This window comes from Bidens hawaiensis, unplaced genomic scaffold (assembly GCF_021521415.1).
Source record: "Bidens hawaiensis isolate Kalapana, Puna unplaced genomic scaffold, B.hawaiensis_p1.1 tig00050947_1, whole genome shotgun sequence".
NCBI classification, from domain to species: domain Eukaryota; kingdom Viridiplantae; phylum Streptophyta; class Magnoliopsida; order Asterales; family Asteraceae; genus Bidens; species Bidens hawaiensis.
In genome coordinates, this window is record NW_027499148.1 from 27181 (window position 1) to 42272 (window position 15092).

General features: G+C 39.1%; 2 pseudogenes across 1 annotated transcript; both read right to left on the reverse strand.

The window, feature by feature from the left end:
• Positions 1–3139: 3139 nt before the first annotated feature.
• On the reverse strand, positions 3140–5104 carry LOC143598859 (apyrase 1-like; annotated as a pseudogene).
• Positions 5105–8833: 3729 nt separating this feature from the next.
• LOC143598861 (aquaporin SIP1-2-like) lies at positions 8834–11577 on the reverse strand (annotated as a pseudogene). The gene is made up of 3 exons (XR_013147198.1): positions 11219–11577; positions 9132–9422; positions 8834–9005 (listed from the first exon to the last, which is right to left on the reverse strand). The product of XR_013147198.1 is annotated as an aquaporin SIP1-2-like (transcript).
• Positions 11578–15092: the final 3515 nt, after the last annotated feature.

Sequence of the window (15092 nt, forward strand, 5' to 3'; positions counted from 1 at the left end):
CTGTTGGAAGTCTGCCCAGTCGTAGATGTGGTTGACCGGTAGACGATCGAACCACGCTCTAGCAGCCCCAACAAGCGTCATTTGGAACATGTAACACCACGTAGGTTCCGTCCAACTACTGACGGTTGCCCCCGCTATGAATCTGTTCAAATGATCATCTGGGTCAGATATACCATCATATGTGCCTATGCTGGACATTTGTTTGGCACTTTTTGGGGCGATTGCTTCCGCAATGTCCCTTGCAAATTTGGACGTTCCCGCATTTGCAACGTTTGGTCTGAATGTTTTGGAGAAGTCACGTGGACTTCCACCTGTGTTTTTTGGTTTGAATGCTTCTCCAAAATGCCTTCTCGGTTGGGAGTCCGTTTCCTTACGCTTCCCTTTTGCCCTATGGCGAGGGTTCGCGTCGGAGTCGGATTCCTCCGAGTCATCGTCCAGGTATTCTTCGAATTCGTCAGCCTGTTGGACGGAACGCAAGCGTTCGTCCAACTCAGCTTGGAATTCCTTCTGACGTGCCTCCGCCCATGCCTTAACTTCATCGAGTGTTTGGCGGGGGAGTCTTGTTCGTTTCTCTAACTGGGTATCGGTGAATCCCAGTGAGTGATTATTTATTGCACTTGCCCCAGCTTGGGTAACTGGGGTAGTGTTCGTAAAATTTACTTCACTTGCCCGCGCTTGGGTAACCGGGGTAGTGTTCGTAAAGACTGTGTAGCCGGTATTCCCCCCAGTAGCTGGGGTTGTGGTTACCGGAGTTTCTTTAACCATCTTTCCAAAAGTTTGAAAAAACTGGAGAAAAATGAAGTTCTAGCTTTATGCACGGATGGCGCCAATGAAGAAACACTAACCTGACCCCGGGCGGATTACGGGTAACCTGGGGGTTAGATGTTTCCCACGAGGGGTTAGACCCGGCAAAGATGGTTCTTCTGATAACCTGCAAAACAGACACCGTGAGCTTGTCACTGAGAATGGGGGGGGTTCCTCCTTGTGACCACCCTCCGGCGTGAGAATCAGACTAGATTGCTCTTTAAATATAAATGTATATTAAGAGATTGCTAGAGCAGATATCAGGTATGATATGATGATAATGTGATAAGATATGATAAGATGAGATGGTCATACCATTTGTGGTATTTATAGCCGAAGGTAGGTTTCCAAGGAGGTGTGGCCTGATGAATAGTATTCCTGTTCCACCAACTGTGGCCTACGCACGTGCCCTGCTGGTAGTTGGTGGGTAGGCAGCGGCTGATAGTGACCAGGCCTACTGTGCACTATTCCTTTTCCACCAACCGCCGGCTATGCACGTGGTATGACAGGAGTTGGTGAGTAGGCAGCGGCTAATAGTGACATACAGTACAGGAGCATGCTGCTCGCCATACTGTTGTCAATAAGCTGTCGTATCTTTAGTCAGATCTTTTGCCCATACCTCGTCAGGTACAGTACAGAAGATCTTCCCGTATCGTACGGACTGGCTTATGGGCGGGAGTATTCCCCCTCCCGCCTTTGTGCGGGATTGTCCCCGGCTTTGCTCATTCCTTCAGGTGACACTGAGTGATTGAGAGCTAAGTGCCTTGTGCGTGTAGCCTTGCTGCGCGGGTGGCCTTCCCTGATGGCTTGTATCCGAAGCTGCGGGAACAGGCGGAGTCCTTCACCATTGGGAGGCATTTCCTGCGGGAACAGCTTGCGTACTGCGCGTAAGGACGTCACGTCTCTAAGCATGGTGGGTCCTGCGGATCCAGTTGGTTTCTGCGCAGACGTCCTTCTTCAAGGTGAGTCTTGCGGGTCCAACTGAGCATTGATCTCTTAATGATAGAATGAGGATGTCGGGTGGTCAGTCGCCCATCAATGACCCAAATGGTTGTTCAAATAAAAAATTTAATAAAAAAAACTAATCATTGCCTTCATATGACCGTTTCCTTAGATGTTGTTCAAGAAATGTACTTATAATAACTTAGCACGCATTAAAATTATTATATGAATCAATGAAATTATTATCAGCTTCTCTCTATTTCTTAATTGGTCTAAACGGATCTTGTAACTAAAATATAGTAATTGTTTGTTGGGGAAAGTTAACATGCTAATTGTGAGAATCAAGTAGAGTAATTATGTAATTACATCATATAACATCATATATATGATGTAATTACATAGTTACTCTACCTGTATATATATTTATCTACTTGATTATCATAATTAGCACGTTAATTTCGTTTGTATTTGATCCAAACCCATTGTTTGTAAGTTAAAAATGAAAACAGACAGGAATCTATGCTTAATACACACAAAGTTTCATCTAGAATTAACGAAACCGTAGCAATCGAACGATTAAGAGAGAGTGAAACAAAGAGAAATTTGATCATTCATCATAGAATTAGAACGTAGGCTCTTTCTCTTCTTTATAATAAGGGGATAATCCAAGTCTTCAGCTTCAAGCCCAAATCCAAACCTTCAGCCTCAAGCCCAATAACACTCCATTGACCAGCCCAAAATATACGTAGAAAACAAAAGGAAACATTAAACAACCAACTAACATATTGACAAAGATATGTTATGTTCAACAAAGGGTAAGCTATACATGCTCTCTCACCATCTGCAGATTGTGCTCTACGAGTGATTTTTACTGGATATTTTTGTTTGTTCTCGTAATTATTTAGCGTTCTTTCTGTAATGACATTGCTGATTAAATACTTGATAGACTTAAATATGCACATGTAGAAACAAGAGAAGGCTTTCAACCATTTTAAGATTATTCAGATTGTTTCAATATTATGTATGTTTACGCTAGGTACTTGATTCGGTTCAGTTCTGTTTCAATCTGGGTTTGGACCAAGATACCACAAACCAATACTAACGGCTTATTATTAATAACGGCTTGCCTTCTGCAGCTTGTTGTCCGCTTGCCTTCCGTTTTGATGTAATCACTACCCTGCTTATTATTAATAACGGTTTATAAAAACCCAAAGTAACCGGTGGACCAAGTGACTTGAGATCAAACCAACCGAATTGCTTCGGTTTGGTTTGACCGACTTACAACTTTTCTATTTTAATTCATGCAAGTGTAAAAGTAGTTCAAATAAAGCAATTGAATAAACAAATATATGTTTTACTGTCAAAATTTTGTGGTTACAACAAAAGTATAGTTTTAAGAAGGTGCTGCTGACACAACTTCTATTGCACTGCCTAAAGGCCAAGCAGCTTCAACAAGTGAATCTTGGTACTTAATTTTCTTCACCAGTGTAATCTCTTGCCACAAATCCAAACCTCCATGCCCAAACAAAAAAAAAACAAATTTTAACAACTTCATGCAATAAAAAGTATCATGTTATTATATAATATAACAAGTGTAAAACATATGTACCAAAGCCATTTACGAGTAACGTGAACTCGTAGACGAGATCCATGCATAAGTATGGTAGATTAGACGCACCCACACGGGGATATCTTGATTTAGCATCATCAAGTTTGGTTGCACAAACACGCTCAGCAGCCTCTTTAAAATCTATCGGGTGAACTCTGGCAACGGGTTTGCTTGCATCGATCAAACCCGCCTAAATCAAGACTCATTAGTTAGACATTCGATTTCAATTTCTAACATTATTTATAACAATGTCTATATACGTGACCATTAACTTAAATCCAGTCAGTCATGTCGCACCACTAACTTTCTTATATTAGGACAGACGACATGACTGTCAGGATTTTAGACATAAATAAATAATAAAACTATGATACCTGAGCAGCTCTGTCATAGAAAAATGAAGCCACAAACAGACCTTTCTGCTCACCAAAATTGCAATTCCCATGGAAGCAACTTGATTCATTATCTTTGAGAGCCTTTAGCGCTTCTTCCATACACTCGTTCATGTTTGAACCCAATGGAGGACATGTTTGAACCCAATGGAGGAGATGAAACTTTGTAATCAATTCCTCCATACGAGTAAATGCCTAAGAGAAAACACGAATACAAGATAAATTATAATGCAACATTAGGCCTAAGGGCACGATAACTTAAACATATATACCATTGTAACCCGACAAGACACATGGATTCCCAGAATCTTTAGACATCCCCAAAATCTTCGCTCGAGCTGCTAATAATCCGTAATTCAAGTAACTGACAGATACACAATACCATAATACTTAACAAACATTCAGTAATTGATCTAAAAAGAACATAATGAGAGTTTACCTATGAACATATAGGTAATATTTTGTTCCCATAAGGGACATTTCCTTTAAAAATGTATCTTCTCCATTTGATATTTTTGGAGCCTTTGCAGCCTCCGCCTCCGAGACCGCATACGCCAGTTGTATCGACCCGCCACCTAGATCAACCACGCCAACTGTTTCCGTGTATTTCTTGCCTAATCTTTTTAACAGGTAGTTTATGCTCACCTGTGAAAATATATTATTTCATATTATATTATGGACTTCAAAAGTTGCAAAAACCAAGTGGCTTACCCATTGATAAGCACCTTCTTGAGTACCATCAAGCACAGTCACACAATCAGCTTCTGATTTGAGGCCGCTTTTCGCCTTCAATAAATTCTTCACCTTTATAAGTAAAAAAAAAATCAAATTTAGATCAAGTTTCAAATGTTTTCTTAGATCAAGCAGAATGTTTAACGCGTGACATTTACTGCTTGCAGAATTCTCTCTGATGCATCGGTTCCTAGCTGTCTTAAACCTGCAGTTGCCTGCATACAGAAACATAAATCAGATTTTGTGTATTTGATACACTTTAGGAGTGTATTTAAGTTTTAAAATCACTAACGCCGACTTTGACCGGTGTGGTTTTACGCATGTTTTGTGGGACAACTTTTTCTGCCTTTTCTAAAAGAGGAAGAAGAGTTTCTGCAGCAACTTCAGGGTCTTTCGCATTTGCACTCAAACCTGGTTTTAACTACAAAAAAATGAGTGTCAAATGAAGTTGATCATTTTCAACAGTTGTCTTGTACCAATTAGGTGTAAGATTGTGTCTACAAGCTGGTTATCTGATAATTGTAAATTAAATCATTGAACCTGAATACGACCCGTGTGTTTATTTGTGTCAAAATGTCTATAAATATTCTGGTAACACTTAAATTGTGTAACTTGAACACGACATGTTTAACCCATTTTTCTAAACAAGTTTTCATCGGGTTGTAAACATGTTAATCGGGTTGGATGGTTGTAACAAATGGGTTTAGGGTTTAGGGTTTAGGGTTTAGGTGGGCGGCTTCAACGACTGCCGCGGTTTCTCCAGCTCGACCGTTGGATTTGAAATCGGGTTAAATAGTGATTGAAATTGAAGGTAGCAGCACCATTGATGATCAATTTGCGGATTCTAATTGTGATATAAAATGAGGGTGAAATTGAATTTTGATGGATTTAAAATTTTATGATCTGATTATTATTAATTGTTTTAAGTGCAGAGGGAGTGAATATTGAAGAAGCATAACAGCCACCATGCCCAAGTCACGTGATGTTAACTGCCAAGGACATTATCGTCTTTCAACAAAAACTATGAACGAGTGGCCCAGCTTGGTGTTAAAAAGGTTTAACTCGAAAATTGTGTCAAACATATCAACCAAAACACAATCAATTTGACCCGAATTTTTTTTTGTTCTATGGTTTACACCATACATTAATACTTTAAATTTACATTTTTATGGTAATAATATAAATTTATATAAAATAAGTACATTTTAATTATAAATCTACTAGCCAAATTAATTTATTACATAAAATGCATCTTTAAAAATCAAAATAATAAATAAATAGTTTTAAACGGTCAACCTGCCAACTCGTTGGGTTCGACCGGAGCAAGGGTCGTTTAGCTAAATGGCTTGCGTGCTCAACCTTAAATTGATCTGAACCTGCCTATACAAAAGCCAAACCCACAAATTTTGTGCTAGGTTCGTGTTATGTTTTCGTGTTATGTTAGAAATTTACGCCCCTACTCACCCATAGGGTGATGTGAATTGATAAAGGTACACCATCCTTGTCACACCCCGGCTCAGGGCCTGGGCGTGACAACCCATCGTTGGTACCTGTTTTGTAAATACATCAGAGTTATAGGTTGTAAAGCGGAAGAATTTTAATAAAATATTATTATATTTAAATCACGGGGTTTGAAACACCCGTTAAGTTATACAAAAGTGTTTGGATATTAAAACCATGATTTACATTAGTTTAATATTAAAACATCCTTTGAGCCATCAGATCGTCTAACGGCTATCATCTGTCTCCAAACACCTATTCTCCATTACCTGTAAAACAGTTATAAAAAAATACCTCAGCAACACATGCTGGTGAACACGCTGACACAAAACATTTAAGTTACTTAGTTATCCCCTCTGGTATCTTGTGACCCGGCCCATCGTGGCTTAGGAAACAACCAAGTTAAATATACTATTATAAACCTCCAGTTATACTTGAAACCTCTCAGCGATACCGCAGCATCGAGGTCTTGGCAACTATTCAATATACACGAGATAATCCCCTCTCGGACATTACTTGTGTCCGGTCCAACGTGGCGGAGGCATTAGCAAGTGTGGTGCGGTGTGCCCACCGTCTGCCCACATATGTAAGGATCCAGACAAACGTATACAATAGCCTGAGGGCCAGCATTACTTTTGTTTATAAAGTTTTAGGGATATAATCCCATGCAAACATTCAAGACTTTGTTTTATAAAAAGTTGGACGTATTCACCTTTCTTCTTGGTTGGCGTTTCTCACCAATTTGTCTCGTTACCTCGGACCTATAGTACGAGAATAACATTTTATAAGTACTAGATCAACGATCTAGCTTCAGACCTTTAGTCCGATTGCATAACCTTTACCTTGACATTTTATCTCTTTATAAATATAAGGACCTTTAGTCCTTTCTTTTTAATCATTTATAAACCTTTGTTTCTTCTTCGTGAAGAAAACATATATTTCAAATTCTTATTATAAGAAATATAAAATCTTTATATAAAATAAAGAAGTATTATTTTATCTATAATATCGACTTTATAAAATCTTATTTCCACTTTATAAAATCAAGGTACGGGCTATATCCCTGACTAGGGTCTAAGCCATTTATATTAATAATAATCGTGCAGAACCCCTACCTTAAATGACTTATTTATAGAAATGCTTGTGCTTTACTTGAACATCACTTCTACTTGAAGGTAAGTCGAGAGGGTATTTAAGTAGGGTTATGGCACGCTTTTCGAGGTAAGGCTTGTCGGGATATCGCCATCTCGGGTCGTGGCACGTAAATCGAGACAATGTGTAATTGGAAGTGTGAGTTGGATGGTGAGGACCACCCCCCATGGCCGGCCTATTTATAGAAATTTTTGTGCAACTTCGCGTATCGCGAAGCAGCACTAGCTTCGCTGAGTCGCCGCGTAGGCTTGCCACGTGTCGTTCCTGTCTCTCCACGTGTACTGCATGCAAAATTTTGAATCTGTTGTGCAAAGTGCGCCATCATAGCGCCACATTGCGCCCATCGCCCGTGCACGCACCCTCCGCTAGGAGTAGGGAGAGTGGTTGGCCACTTAAGAACATTTCCATGGAATGTTCTCTCCTTATAAAGTGCTTTATTTTTCTTTCTTTCTCTCATGTGGGATGGAGTCTCCTTACTCCATTCCTTAACATAAGCTACTTCCATTCTTTGTCTTATTTTTCTCTTTACATTTGCCATGAATATTTTTAGTCCTTAAGTTTTATTAATTTGTCAAATTTGGACCAAAATTTTTGTGATGTTACAATCCTAGAATCTATACACGAGCGTGTATGCCAAGTTATACCAGCCGTATCATATGGATCGTATGATATGACGAAAAATGGTCACACGGGCCATATGACTTTGTTGGTGGTCAGAACAGTTATTTATGTGTTAATGAAACACATCATACGTGTGTATGATTTGGCTAACACCACCTCATACAGCTCTTCATACAACTAGAGGTGTACAAAAAAGAGCGGTTTCTCCTAAACCGGTTCCCAAACCGCCAATTTTAAGACCAGTTCCCCTTAAGATCTACCAAACCGGTTTTAAAGCCGAACCGGTTTGAGGAAAACTGGTTTAAAACCGGTTAATAAACCGGGCCGAACCGACGTGACCAGGCCGGCCTATCTGGCTTCTAAACCGGTTTATAAACCGAACCAGTTTGAGTCAAACCAGTTTTGACCAACCGTTGACCAAACCGGTTTGGTTTATAAACCGGTTCGGTTTGAATTTAAAACCGGTTTTGTACACCTCTACATTTAACCGCATCACCATTTTCTGTATGTCATACGACCTATATTACCATGTTTTGCATATTATACGGCCCGTATGAAACATCAATGGTGTGTAGATAGTGTAGTAGTTGTATATCTTTAGCCCGTATGAAACATCAATGGTGTGTAGATAGTGTATCAGTTGTATATCATTAGCCAACCCTCTGACTATTTGCGTCAGTTTTTCACCTCACACAAATAATTACCCGTGCATCACCTTTCGTTCACATACCATAGAAAACGTATATTCAACTGGCAAAATTCAATACATGCGTGACAAAGACTCACGTAGTTCCTATTTTATTCGATTCTCTGGCGATTTAAAGCAAAGAATTATGATTCAGATTTCAGACAACGATTTTTAAACATTTAATCGCTATTTATCAACATTTCACCAAGAAAAGTAAAGCAAGACATGAAATACTTGAAAAGTACAATATAATATATGATGTTAAAACTTAAAATCCTGATACAAAGCATTTGTATGCCCAGATAGATGAACTGATCATTATCTTCATAATTCTCACTAAAAACAAATCTTAAATTCTTGAACAATAATCGGCTACCAATTAGGTAGAATAATTGCCGGCCTGGTCTGGTTTTCAAGCCGTCTTCTTCTTCTTCTTTGCAGGTAGGGGAAAGAACACTCGGAAAACCCAACCAGCAAATATCGCACCTATAAATGGACATATCCAGTAAACAAGAAACTGCTCCCATGTGTTGTGTCGATTATTAACATACGCCCACCCAAATGCCTACATAAAATGATATAATACATAATAACATATATCAAAATAATATAATGTTTTGTAATCATATTTGACACGTGAATTATTAATATAAAGTTTGGAAAAATTGGACAGTAGTCATTTAGTACTCACATTGGCAGGATTCATTGACGGGCCTGTATAACCCGAACCCAGGACAACCACGGTCACAATTGAAAATGAGAGCATCAGATTTTTCATTAATGGACTTTTAGGACCCTTGAGGATGATTAAGAGGACCAAAAATGACATCACGAAAGTCAACACACCCTCGGCAATAGCGCCAGTATGCAAGTCAACTTTCAAATACGGTCCACCGAGCATGTGCTTGTGTTGTAATGGCATCAATTCGACGATTGCCAACGCACCTCCAACTGCACCAAGTGCTTGTCAAGAACACATGAACTTGATATTTTAAATTAAATAAAGTATAAATCACCTAACAAAATACTTGAGTCAATAAACTATTTATCCAAATATGGTAAATGACATGGACATGAGCGGGTTTAACACGATTGGATATCAATATTTGGAATTACTTGTAATGAGACGTCTTTCGATATAAATAGTTAAGCTCTGCAATAAGATCATCAGCTCCAATTCAAGCATTTGAATCTAAAGGGCTTTTGGTTCGTTAAAATTTGCTAGAATTAAATGGAATTGGAATCTAAACTTTATCCGTTACTTGTTTTACTTTTAACATATTTGGTTGGACAATGAAGTGGAATATGAAGCCTATGACAAATTTCAGTTTCAAATCGGTTTCCTTCATATTTCAATTCTTATTAACTGAACACCTTAAAATTACCTTTATATTTCTTGAAAATCCTGAGTTAGTTTAATCCAGGGATGTAGCCGAGCACAAGCACGTCTAGGCTCGAGCTTGACTCCTGAGTAGTTTTTCAAGCTCGAGCTTGGCTCATTTCAAACTCTATCTCTAAGCCTCAAGCTTGACTCGTGAGTGGTTTTCAAGTTCGGTTGGCCTCGTTTATTATTTATTAATTACTTTTCTAATATTTATATCAATTTTTTGTATATATATTCTAATTACAATTTTTTGCATATAACATAATACATATTATATACTTATTTTTATCATAATTTTAAATATGATAACGATTATTATAAAAAATACATATTTAACATATTATATAAAAATTAGACGAACAACAGGCTCGTGTTGAGCAGGGCAAGTGAAGCTCGGGCTCGTTGATTAAACAAGCTGGTAGAAAACAAAGCCAAAAACTGTTTTTTTTTGTATTAGAGGATTCAAACCACCACACTTCTATAAGACACTCTAGCACCTATTTATTTATACTAAAACTAACCACTTGAAATCTGCAGAAACCTGCCTCTGCAACTTGCAACCTCATTTTCCTAGAGATGCTAACTTATTATTTCATCTTATCTAGTATAACAACTTGACATACAAGTTGTTCACATTACACTAACTATAACAAAATTACCCAAGGTTAAGAGCTTTAACCTGTGAACGTAACGATTATGTTTAACTTTAAGGGGATGCTTAGGATTCCTTATTTAACTGCAAAAGGACTTTTGACAAAAAGTTAAAAATTCAAAATATCCCCAACTTACCAAACACCTTATGAACTTATTAACTTTTATGAAAGGTTAATAAATTAAAAAGGAACCTAAACAAACAAACCCAAACACAAGCTTATTTTTAAGCTCAAACACTTTTAATCTCGGCTCGATGCGAGTTTTTAAAAGCCGACCTCGAGTAGCTCACGAATGACTCTGACTAGTGGAATGGATCAAATCATCATATCAATGATAAGTCACACTAAACACTAAACAATTCAAAATCCCAAGTGATTCCCATCATGCTACATTCACAATAAGTTTTATATATAACATAATACATATTATATTTACTTAATTTAATCACAATTTTATATACAACTATTATTTATTATTATTATAAAATATATATTTAATATGTTAAATAAGAATTAGACAAATAGCAAGCTCGTATTAAGCTCACGAGCTGGCTCAAACTCGACAAGTGAAGCTCGGGCTCAGGCTCATCGATTAAACAAACTTATTTTTAAGCTCGATTCAAGTTTTTAACTAGCTGATCTCGAGTAACACCCGAGCTTCTCGACTAATGGAATGGATCAAATCATTATATCCATTGGGGGTTTCAAATTAATAATAATAATAATAATTTCATGAATTACCTGAGCCGGAAAGCGGATGGCGGCGGAGACGAGTATATCCCCACCAAGCCCAGCAGCATAAAAGGCGGCAGTACCAGTGGGATTAAAACTGGCCCCGCCAAATGCATCACCAATAATACCAAACACAAGCAACAAGATGAATATCAGAGCGACTGTGATCAGCAACGAAGCCATGCCTTGAACGCCGGCCGCCGTGGCTATGACGGAAGTAGCGGCGCCGAGAGTGGAGGCGCAGAATACCCACATGAAAGTCAACACCCCATCGCCGATCGCCGCCTTTATCGCCCCCATGTTGGCAAGGTACGGATTACAGAGATGGAGTAGTGAGTGTGATTGATATTATTATAGGGTTAGGTGTGGACGGTATATGTATACACCAATTATCGTTAAAGACGTGTGCGTTTTTGTTTTCTGTTTAACAAAATGTTCAAAATTATAAATGGATAGAACAAATGACTCACATGGCGTCATCATTTATTTTTGGTAAGAGTCTAAACGAGCTGATTCGGTTACAAGCTACTAGAGATCGGTTCGTGAAAAAGCTCGATCAAATCTAGTCCGAGCCCAAACTCGAGCTAAAAAGTAAGCTTGTTTAAGGCTGAGGGGTGTGGGGGGCTCTAACGGGGGCGCGAGTGGGGGCTCCAGCCAATAATATTGTGACGTGTGGCAGAGAGAGAAACTGGATAAGGTGGGTGTTGGAGCCCCCGCTGGAGCCCCTGGCCCTGGTGTGGAGGGGCTCCAGCGGATTTTTTTTTTATTTTTTTATAAATATATTCAAAAAACGTATTATTAAAAAAACTCATAAATTATTAAAAAAAACACACATTAAAAAAAAACACATTAATATCTAAAAATAAAATAAAAATTAAAGTACTAAAAAAAACATTATTCTTATTCTTCGGCTTGGTCTTCTTCGATCAACCTCTTTCGAATACGTTCCTTTTGCTTTTCCATCAGCATTTGATCGACCGGATTTAGGTTACTGAAGTCTCTTGTAAGGAAGTCCAAATCTCTCATTCGACTTTTTTCCTTTTTGTCATTAGAGACCACCTCCATGGTTTTGTTGAATTTATTGAGGGATTCAACAAGATCGACGATGTTTACGGCTCCCCCCTCAGCCGGTTTTTTCCCCTTGGCGTCCCGTCCCAATGGCCGCCTCCTCGGCGGTGAAGACGTTTCCTCCCCCGCAATGTTTAGGTCGAATCCAACGCGGCAATCCGACCCGGCGGAAGTGCTATACGCTCCAGACGAACTAGTTTTAGTCCGTTTCGGCCCTACTTCCGCATCATGGTCCGGCGCCACCAGCTCAACCCACTTGGAACATCTTTTCAACCTCTCCCACAACTTTACATCGTCCCACGTCTTCACCGTCCCATACCTCCGCAAACACTCCTGCCTCCACTCTTCGACAGTGAAATTGTAAACCGCCAAATCATCACTGCCACTTGGTCTCATACGACCGGCGTTCCTGTTGAAAAGATTAGTAAACAAGCCGACAAATTTTCTGATTTCGGACCACCGACCCGAAATCATATCGGCGTTTCGCTCTGTACTCCCAACGAGCGTATAGAACGTCTCCCTAACCTTTGTCCAAAAAACCTTGCTTTTTTAGTAGTCGGCTGCAAAATGAATAATTAAATTAGATTTCCAGTTAACTTTTTTATTTAACTTTTTTATTAAAAATCATTTTTAAAAACGTTAAAACAATTACCGCAACGCCGATCCTCAGAAATGACTATCCAAGCCCGACACAAGGCTTCCTTCTCATCCGATGACCAGGGAGTGGTTTTCCGTTTCGTCCTCGGAGTCGAAGCCGGTCCCGGCCCGTCCGTTGCAAGTTGTTTTTTCCGGTGGACGCGTCTTCTTGCTCCCGAAGCATCACCGTGTGATTCTTGTGTCTCTGGAACAACAAAGTTAGGAGACGGTTGTATGTTGGATGGTTGAAAGCCGGATGTTTCTTGCGACCCCGAAAAAAACATCGATTGGTCTGGTGACGACCATAAATCGTCGTAACTATAACCTGAATCTAGGTTTGGGTACCAATTTCCAGACATTTTTGGGTATTATATAGGAGTTTGGGATATTATATATGAGTTTGGAGATTGAAGTTGTGTTTTGATATGGTTGAAATGGGTTGATTTTGGGGTATTATATAGGAGTTTTTAAAGGTTTTTTTAAAAAAAAAACGGAGCTGGGGGCCCACCAGCTTTTCCTCTCTCTTCTCCCGCGACCACACTCACGCCTGCCTGGGGGCTCGCGCTCGCGCCCCGTTCGCGCCCCGGTGGTGTGGGGTTAGCGCCTGGGGGCGCGAGCGGAGGGGCTCACGCGCCCAGGTTAGCGCCCCACACCCCTCAGCCTAACAAGCGAGCCCGAGCCCAGACTTCATTTATAGAGCTCGAGCCGGCTCATGAGCCTAAATGAGTCTGTCATTTATATAATTTTTTAATATATATATATATATATATATATATATATATATATATAGTATGAAAAAGTAACTAAATGATACATATTATTTTATACATAAAGTTATAATTAAAAATAATAATAAGAAAAAAATATAAATATATAAAAATTAATTAATAAGTAGTTAACAAGTCGAGCTTGAACTTGACAATCTACTCACGAGCCGAGCTTGAGCTTTGAAAATAGAGCTCAAAACAAGCCGAGCACCGTGTAAGTTAAATGAGCCAAGCGCTCGAGCTCGAGCTTATTCAAGGTCAGGCTCGGCTCAGCTCAGCTCATTTGCACCCCTAATTTTCAGTGGCACCTAATGATGGGAAACTATGCAAGTAGGTGGCGTTAACTAATTGGATAATTGAATTGAACGAGTTTTATCTCACCGCCCTGTCGTGCCTTCTATAACAAACCATAATAAGAAATAAAATAATCAAAGAAAGAAATGAAGAAATGAGAAAGAAAAGAGAAGAAGTAAAAGGAATAATGGAAAATATAAAGGAAAATTCCATCCCATATTGGTGGAGGAAAGAAAATGGAAGGCTTTCACCATGGTATAAATAGGATTTCTAACTCTTGTCCCACATCGCTAGATTACAAAACTTGTAAGCTCTTTATAAGGAAAAGAGTTTACATGATAATATTCTTGTCTGCCAAATCACACCCAATAGTCATAGAGGAGGGTGCGAAGCACCCGACACGCATGCGCACAGGCTCGGGAACGGGCGAGGGGCGCAATGTGGCGCTTTGATGGTGCACTTCGCACGCTTAAGGGCCGCCTTAGTGTTTTTGCACCTTCGCGATACGCAAAGGAGTATGTTTAAGCTTCTTCGCGATACGCGAAGATGTGACGTGAAAGCTACACAACATTGACACGTGTCGAGCCACATGGCATAGCTAGGGCTGACTCAGCAACCCTACTGTAGTTTCGCGATACGCGAAGATGCTCAATTTTAAGTATAAGTAGGGAGGAATTCTAGACTTCACAAATCGTTCAGTTTCATTTTCTCTCTAAAAAATTTCCTTATATAAGGCTGGTATTATACCAAGTAATTGTATCGATACCTCTCCGATTGAAATGAACTTTTATAACACGAATCCAAAAGTTCTACCTAACCAAAGTATGACATTGTGCCATCGTGTAAAGTTTCATGTCTCGTGATTATCGTTATAATTATGGGTTTATACTAATATAGATATACTACATTATGTTTAATCTAGGTGCTTAACACCAGAAGGCTTGTTAAATATAAACTTGTAAGGTGAGACATTCGAATTTTTGCATAACTCACATTTGCGTGAGACAATTGATTTTCCAACACCGTCATGATGCTTTTCCAAAACCATCAAACTCATGACGGATAGTTTAAATATTTTCAAAAGATTTAAACTACATTACAGTGATTAAGTCTCTGTA